Source organism: Gymnoscopelus braueri (genome assembly GCF_963280865.1).
Source record: "Gymnoscopelus braueri genome assembly, chromosome: 11".
Taxonomy (NCBI): domain Eukaryota; kingdom Metazoa; phylum Chordata; class Actinopteri; order Myctophiformes; family Myctophidae; genus Gymnoscopelus; species Gymnoscopelus braueri.
Window position 1 is genome coordinate 48,335,849 of NC_137613.1, and position 8,596 is coordinate 48,344,444.

General features: G+C 41.4%; 1 long non-coding RNA gene across 1 annotated transcript; it reads right to left on the reverse strand.

Moving 5' to 3' along the window:
- Positions 1-641: 641 nt before the first annotated feature.
- LOC308095304 lies at positions 642-8,150 on the reverse strand. The gene is made up of 3 exons (XR_013934054.1): positions 8,126-8,150; positions 6,737-6,805; positions 642-1,013 (listed from the first exon to the last, which is right to left on the reverse strand). It is a non-coding gene; the product is annotated as an uncharacterized lncRNA (long non-coding RNA).
- Positions 8,151-8,596: the final 446 nt, after the last annotated feature.

Genomic DNA, 8,596 nt, shown 5'->3' on the forward strand with positions numbered 1-8,596 from the left:
TTTCCTGGCCCTAATATTTGAAACATTAATTGGGGCCCAAACCTGTGTTTTGGGTCTTAACTCTTACACAGGCAACAACAATGTAAACCTAATCATATAAACACAATTTTACACATTACAAAAATATACAGTATATACTGATATGAAAGTAGAAAAATAAACAATCCCCAGGAGAAGTGAAATATTCCAAAGACATTCATGAAAGATAAATCCAACGTATCATGCTGTTATCAAATGATAATGACAAATGATAATGCCTCCTTGTCTATAAAGTGTCCAATGGAATAGTGAAACAAGCTGCTTGAGAAGGCAATATTATTTTCTTCGTTTGCAGTTTCATCACTGCAGCACATCAAGAACTGTCACTAGTTCTTGACATAGTAATACTTTCTACAGCTACTGTCCACTCAGGATAATACTTAGTCTCTATGGCTCCAAAGGTATACTTTAACATAGAATGTACAGGCTGGGTGAGATTACATAGGGCACAGGCTATATTCAGCACAGGTAAAAGTTAAGTCAAATTGTAGATAATGTTACCTTTGAAAAAATATGCAAGGCATATAACAAAAAAAAGAGTGCGGTGCAGTTAAACTTAATCACTAATGTCCAGAAAATCGTCTATTGACAGACGCAACATCGAGGAGTTGATTTGGACCGAGAAGAACGGGAATGTACAGATACAGACTCGACTGTATGCTGGACTGGAGTCTGGACTGGAGACTGGTACCATGGCATTGTCTTCAGGTCAGGAAACATGTCTGTTAGTTTTGTGTCTTGTAACAGACACAGGAAGGCCTTGCTAGTTGTTTCTCCCTTGAAAATCATTTTGTCCACAAGTTCAACAGCTGCTTCGGATGGGGAAGAGATGCTCCTCAGGTTGTTGTAATCACGGTCCATCAGTAGTGCTTCTTCAAATACACATTGGATGGCATGGCTAATGTCTGCCATCAGAATATCTTGAAGAGTCGTCTTGTTTTGTGTGATCATCTCTTTAGCTGGGATGCTGATTCCTGGAAGGGATAGCATTGATACTTTTAATTGCACTTTATGAAACATTTGCTCTGCTCCTCTGACCTGCAATAAGAATTTTCAGGTGTGTGTGCCTGCATGTGTGTGTGTGTGCGTGCGTGCATGCATGCAAGTGTGTGTGCATGCTTGTGAGTGCTTAATGTGCTTGTGTGTGTGCGTATGTGTTGTGACGGCCCCCTGGAGCCTTTGCCAGGGTTCTGTGTGTGTGCCTGACCCTTGTCTGTTGCAGTGCTGGTTTGGAAGGTGGAGTCGGAGACAATCAGGGGAAGGGGAGACACCAGGCCATTGTCTCCTCAAAGACTATAAGAGACCTGCTCTGTTCATTTTGTGTTTCTTCATTCCTCCTCAGGTCGCAGGAGTGGCCACATAGAAGAGCATTTCTGTTTGCTTGCCTTTGTTAGCCTCTGTTCAAATGGGCAGCATGTTTTCCTACCTAGTTATGTTGGAAACTACATTATTTGCTTTTCCTTAAATTATTCACCATTTGTTAATAAAATGACCACTTCTTTTTGCATGCCCTCTGTGTGGTTCCTCTTTTTTGGTGTTGTGGAATCTGAACTGTTATAAACTGCTATTAAATCATGATAAACACTTAAAATAACAACTGGCAGTCTATTGGGTGTCCTTTTTTAAACTGAATCCTATCATTACACAAAACTTCAACTGGAAAGATATTATGTAAAATCCATCATCCAGACTGATTTTATTAAGAGATGGACAATAATTGTTTTATTAAGCGATACTGTAATAATCAAACAAATTCTCATTCATATTCCTCAAGCTTTTGAAGCCTCTCTCTCAATGACTGACTCCCCCCTTTAACCTTGATTGCAACCTTGACCTTTTCCAACCGTTGTTAGCTGCCATTTGTTGATTTCTCTTTTGATTCACCACCCAAGTAGGAATAATCTTTGTCAAAGTACACGAATGACACCAAAATGTAGGCTAGGTTATGGTTGGAATACGTTTTATATCAATTTCACCCAGCATCGATTATATGACTGTCCCTGCAGTGCGCCCTGGAGGTGTCCGTACGTTGCCATTTGCAACGTTTTTTTCTTTTTTTGATTTTTATGTAGCATTTCTCCATGGTAGGCTGCTGTTTTAACCCTGGATATGTTGATCCAATCATATCTACGGTATGACTCAGAGTCGGCAGCCAAGAGAGAGACATCAATTCAGGGGTTTGGCGGTAAGGAGCAATATCGCTTGTTAACTGTGTGATATGATATTCAGCTATGGTTGTTGTAACATACCCAGGGAAGTGTTCCCTCTCAATATAGCAGCTGTGTAGGAACCCAGAATTATAATCCCTCTGTAGCCTACTAATGAAGTGGGGTCCCATGTATTCTTCTTCTATCATTTTGCAGGGATGAGGGCAAAACAAAAAAGAAAACCATAAAAGGTCATTAAACCGTGTATGGCTTAATACGCTATTATCAGTATTGTGCAGTAATGCGCTGCTAGTAATAATATAGCTTTTTTCCAGTAACACATCTAACTAGACGGGTCGCAATTCAGGGCAATTGCAAAGTGTGGTTGCGCCGACGCCGGTCGCAGGTTGCCGCCGCCCGGACTTGAGGAATATGCTTGGAGGAATACCATCGGAGGCCACGTGACGTGCCATTCGAATTTGGTGCTGATTGGATCCTGTGTTCGTGATACAGGGCGTTTTGATTTGAAGAAATAGGCCCCTCCCACTAAAATAAATAAGCCCCTCCCACAAATGTAGCGGGCCAATGACATCGTCATGTCACTCCTGAGATCACCTGCTTTTCAATTTGAGAGGAGTGATCCCCCCAAAAATCATGTTTTTGCATCAAACGGTTACGTTTTGCACAGTTGTAGCGCCCCCTATGGGTCAAAGTGGAAATGCTTTTGGGGATTCGTTGAGTAAACCACCCTCGACATGTGATTCAAATTTGGGATTGATTGGACGTTTCGTTCGTGATTTTTGGCATTTTTGGTAAAACGGGCTCCTCCCACTAACTTTGGAAGCCAATTACGGACGAACGGTAAGGACTATCAAAATGCCGTTTGAATAGGTTTATTGCATGAGTCCATAGATCACGTGTACCGATTTTTGTGAGATTTGGAGAAAAAAAATTAGGAAAAGGTGCAAAAAGTGTGTTTTGAAGAAAATTCAAAATGGTGGAAAATCTATCCTAACGCAAATGGGCGTGGCCTATATGGGGAGTTGCGTCATGACCCAAGGAATCTAGGGGAAAAAAGTTTTATTCTACGACCTACGGTTCAAGAGTTATAGGCCAAAACGTAAAGCGGCTGTTATAGCGCCACCATGAGGCCGAATGGTGTAATTATTTGTTTAATAATTTTGGACTAAATTACGAACCTCCCCTCCAAATCTGGTAACTCTAGCTCTTACGGTTTCTGAGAAAAAAATACTTGAATTTGAGTTTTTCACTTTTCCATTAAAGCGGATGGGGAAATTTAATGCACTAATAAATCAATATCAATACAACTATGCAACCAATCTCTTAGCAAAATGGATGCACACGATTCCCGGTGAAGCCGGTCATTTTGACATATGTCGCAAAATTGGGGGAAAAAAACTGTGGGAGGAGTAGCGCGCCAAAGTATTGTTTATCTAGAAAGATTACAGTTTTTCACAATTGTTAACACACAAAAAGCGAAAATTCGGCACAATTTTCACAACCTTAACTTCATGTACTAATCGCTCGACCCAATTTGGCACTACTTCACACTCCCTTATCTGCATTAGACTCTGACTTTCCTTCTTTACACTCATCACTATCATTACATTATCACCTTGTTGTCCAAACACTACACACAATGTTCAGTTGTTGCACACACTTCTCACATAAAATCTCAAAGCATCAATCTACAACACACCTTGTTGTCCAAACACTACACACAATGTTCAGTTGTTGCACACACTTCTCACGTAAAATCTCAAAGCATCAACCTACAACACACAAATAGTCAAATCTCTAAACATTCAGGTCTGGTGAGCAATTTGCACCACCGGGCTGCTCCAGTGCGTGAGTGGTTCCAGGACCACCCACATTTTTCCGTTCTGTACCTTCCACCTTATTCTCCTTTCCTGAATCCCATTGAGGAGTTCTTTTGAGCTTGGAGGTGGAAGGTATACAGTATGAACGGATCCCACAGAGCCGGGTCCCACTGCTCCAGGCCATGGAGGAGGCTTGTGGCGACGTCACTGTTAGGGTGTGAATCTTCTGCTATCTCACGATTTGATTCGATTCCGATTCTTGGGGTCACAATTCCGATTCTTTTCCGATTTTTTCAAAACAAACGATTCTCGATTAAAATATGTTTTTTTTCCAATTCAAAATCGAAAAATGTCATATACAAAAATCGTGAAAATCGATTGCAGCCCTAGTCACTGTTGAGGCCTGTCAGGGCTTCATGCGCCACTCGAGGCGTTTCTTCCAACGCTGCTTGGACAGGGAGAACATTGCCTATGATGTGAATGAGGCCCTCTGGCCAGACATGAACCGGAGGCATGATGCCTAAATCATGTAGAGAAATAAAACATTTTTGGCTGCATATTTGTGTTTTGTTTTATGTTTGACTATGAAAAAAGTAGGCCTACATACACTGAGTCATTTTACAAAAGAAATTGTCAATGTCATTCATATGGTGTGTTCCATTTCTATGATTGTGTTTTCAATTTTGCCCTGCAGTGTGCTGTAAATGTTTGGTAGTGTGCAGCACATGCTTATTGTGTGTACTGTAATGAATGGTATGTGTGTGTCATTTGAAAATATGGCTGTGTGTACCAAATGAAAACACGAGTTCCATTTTGTGAACAGTTAAAAGATTTGATGGCAAAGAGTCATCTTGCAAAGGCAGTGTGGGGTTTAGCATTTTGTGTGTGAGGTTTTCAGTTTTGTGTGTGCAGTTTTGAGAAAGCCGTTATTGTTTTGAGAAACGTGTGTTAACAATTGTGAAAAACTGTAATATAGTATCCCTAGAACTATAGTCTGGTTGCCCTGTTAGGGCAACCACACTAATTACTATAACACATAAAAAAACTGACCTACAGTGGCTTACTTTACCTCTGCAAAGTGTGTCATAACTTGATGACGTTTTGGCCCTGTCTGTGGTCCAGCTCCGGCCCTAGTTAGTTACAGTAACCAGTTAAACGTTTAGACTGAGTAACACACATGATGCGTAGCCTGCGAGCTAGTTCAGGCCAGACCTATAGAGAGAGAGTTCTGTCACGCTTTAATCCCCGCCACAAAGCGGGCTGCTATGGGCTATAGTTCCAAACATTGGAACTTGAGATAGAGCATTTCCACATTCCATTCTTACAATGGGAGTCTATGCTAGTGTCGTCACTCTCATTCTAGATCACGCTGGTTCAGGCTGTATACACTCGAGAGATTACATGCATGTGTAGCTCTGTGTGGGAGATGCTCTGTATGTGACGTGTCAAGCAGATGATCAATTGGCGGTCCACTTAAGCTCACCTGATTCATTGCTCTTCCACCTGTATTATCAGTGCTGCCACTGATGTATGTGCTTTGTTTGCTCCCACCATCACCCCAGCTTTCCCTTTTGTTAGTTGTCTCCGCCAGGCATGCGGCATGGCAAGAGAGTATGTTTTACCCTCCGTCCGTCCGTGTGTGTGTCCGCGTGTCCGTCCGTCCGTGTGTCCTGTCCGTGTGTTACCAGCTAATCTCCGGCACTGTTGGCCCGGTCGCTGCCAAAATGTGCACACACACTCCCTGGATGCCAATTCAGAACCTCTGCCCCAAATGTTTCACATGGGCCTGTCATAGCGCAACCAGGAGGCCGATTGGTGCAAACCCATTTTTTCCCATTACTCCCACAGGTTTTATCCAAACGTCATGCAAATCGGTACACAGTATCTCTATAGTCATGTGATCAACGCGGATCTGTCCGATTTCCCATATTCCATCCTCATTGGCTAAGGTTGGCTTCCAAAGTTTGCAGGATTGGTCTGTTTTCAACAAAATGCCTCAAATCATGAACGCAGCTTGCGATTTCCGTGAAATTTCACACGCACATTCCCACTAGGCCCAGGAAGAAATGCCACCCTTTTCACATTGGCCTGTTATAGCGCCACCACCAGGTCTAATTTAGCAAACACATTTTTGGAACAAAATGCCTCAAATCATGAATGCAGTGTCCGATTGCCTAAGAAGAAAAGTCCACCCTTTTCACATTGGCCTATTATAGCGCCACCAGGAGGCCACGATAACGTACCTGACCTGGCGGAGACCTGTGCTCCCAGGAGCACTTTTTCTAGTTTGTTTTGTTATAGATGTATATCTCCCTGCTCTTAAATGGTTGTCTGCTAATGAGCAGGGAGTATAAGCAGATCAAATATAATATTCACACTCGTATTTACATTTTATAAATAAAATGTTCTCAGGCTATTATTGGTCTTAATCTATTCGTGAGTTATTTGACTGAACTGTGATTTATTATTATCCTATTCTTCCCTGGGTTTTCCAGTTTGAGAGAGAGAGAGAGAGACTTTGGCCTACTTTTACAAAATGGTCTCTCTCACACTGTGAGGTGGATCTGCGATGCGAAGTGGACGCTACGTCACGATAGATGTGCGGGCCGCTAAGCGGCCCGAACCCTCTAATTCTGTCTCAGCCCGAACCAGAATTAGAGGAACTAACACCTGGATGACAAAAAGTTTGAGAGAATAACATGCACTTACTGTCTGGAGGTATTTCCATAGTGTTTGTCCTCCTCAGAAGAGGAATTGATTCTGTGTTCTCTCCAACCTCTGCAACACAGCATAAACAGTGGATGTATTGACAATAGAAACAAAGAAAACTTCTTCTCCTGATTGGTAGCTTGGGGGCCTGCTGTAGAGGTATATCCACTCTAACAGACAAGACAACTAATCAGTATATTCATGTCTAAATTATATTATATTATGTGCATGCGTGAGTGCGTGAATAAAGTGTTATTTTTTTCTTATCTGTATGTTATTATGTTAATACAACATAACTGTATTTGGTCTCTCTGCACTTCTATTGAGAATCCTGTGTCTAGGTTGGATGCAACCTTTGACACAATCCTGTTTCTGGTTTGACACAAATGTTTAAGGTCCAAATTCAATTTCTTCAAAGAGCAAGCAGACTATTAGCTCAAGTTTATTTTGTGAATGAGTTAAAGCACTATATTATGATAATAATCATTACTATAGACTAGAGTGTATTTATTCAGTATCAGGGGTCTCCCCATATCTTTAGAAAACAGAAAATACATTTTGAGGTGGCAGGTGGGTTGCCAATAAGCAAATGAGCTGCTTCTGGAAATTAGATCTCTGCTATATTTTGTTCTTCTTTGGCCCAAGTGTTGTCACCAGTCAATCATCACATCACAATACAAATTCATGTATCTCAGTGCGTGAATGTAAATCACATGGCTCATCTAGGTGAGAACATCTCTAACTGGTGATTTCTTCTACCGATGCATCACATCTCTGCTTTCTGCCTGTAAGACATTATGTAAATGACTGTCTGGTTCTATAAAATGGAAATTGAATACAAGAACGGTAGCCGCCCCCAAACTTACTCGCACCGGTCAAATCCGGCGGCCTCGGAACCGTTGCCACCAGGTATTCCTAAATGTTACCTCAGTAAAACTATGCCTAAACCTAACCTTATTCCTAAACGTAACCTCAGTAAAGCTATGCCTAACCCTAAACGTATTCCTAAACTTAACCGCAGTAAAACTATGCCTAAACCTAACCTTATCCCTAAACGTAACCTCAGTAAAACTATGCCTAAACCTAACCTTATTCCTAAACGTAACCTCAGTAAAACTATGCCTAACCCTAAACTTATTCCTAAATTTAACCGCAGTAAAACTATGCCTAAACCTAACCTTATTCCTAAACTTAACCTCAGTAAAACTATGCCTAAACCTAACCTTATACCTAAACTTAACCTCAGTAAAACTATGCCTAGCCCTAAACTTATTCCTAACCTTAACCTCAGTAAAACGAATACAAGAATACAAGAACTGCTGGGGCAGAGTGTTCTGCACATTCTTTTTATTGGGGGTGAGTAGGTTTTGGGGCGACCGTTCCGGTTACCTGGAAAAGCAAATTGATCGTGCTTATCCTCTTTGCTTGTCCTTTTCTCAGTTGTGCCCATCAAGTCACCTGACACAAGAACAAAAGACAGGCATAATTATTCAGAAACACACAGCAAAGAAGGATCAAACACAAATAAACACAGACTTTACAGTATGGGCGAGTGTGTATATAGGTACCTGGCCGAATGGTCGCACACCATGCAGTATTATCCGTACCACTCGCTTTAAGATGGAATTTGAAGGGAGGTGGCTGGTCATAGTATGCTTCATAGTAGCCTATCAACTCACGTATCTCCTGGGTGAACATCAAGTCCTGCACAGACACATAATATTAATAACTCACTTGCATCACAAATTCATAATGAATACAATACATATACAGTATAGTTACACTTATCTACACCTTTACAACCTTTACCATACATATGGTAAGACAAATGAGCAGACAAACCTCAGGCTCGATTTCTCC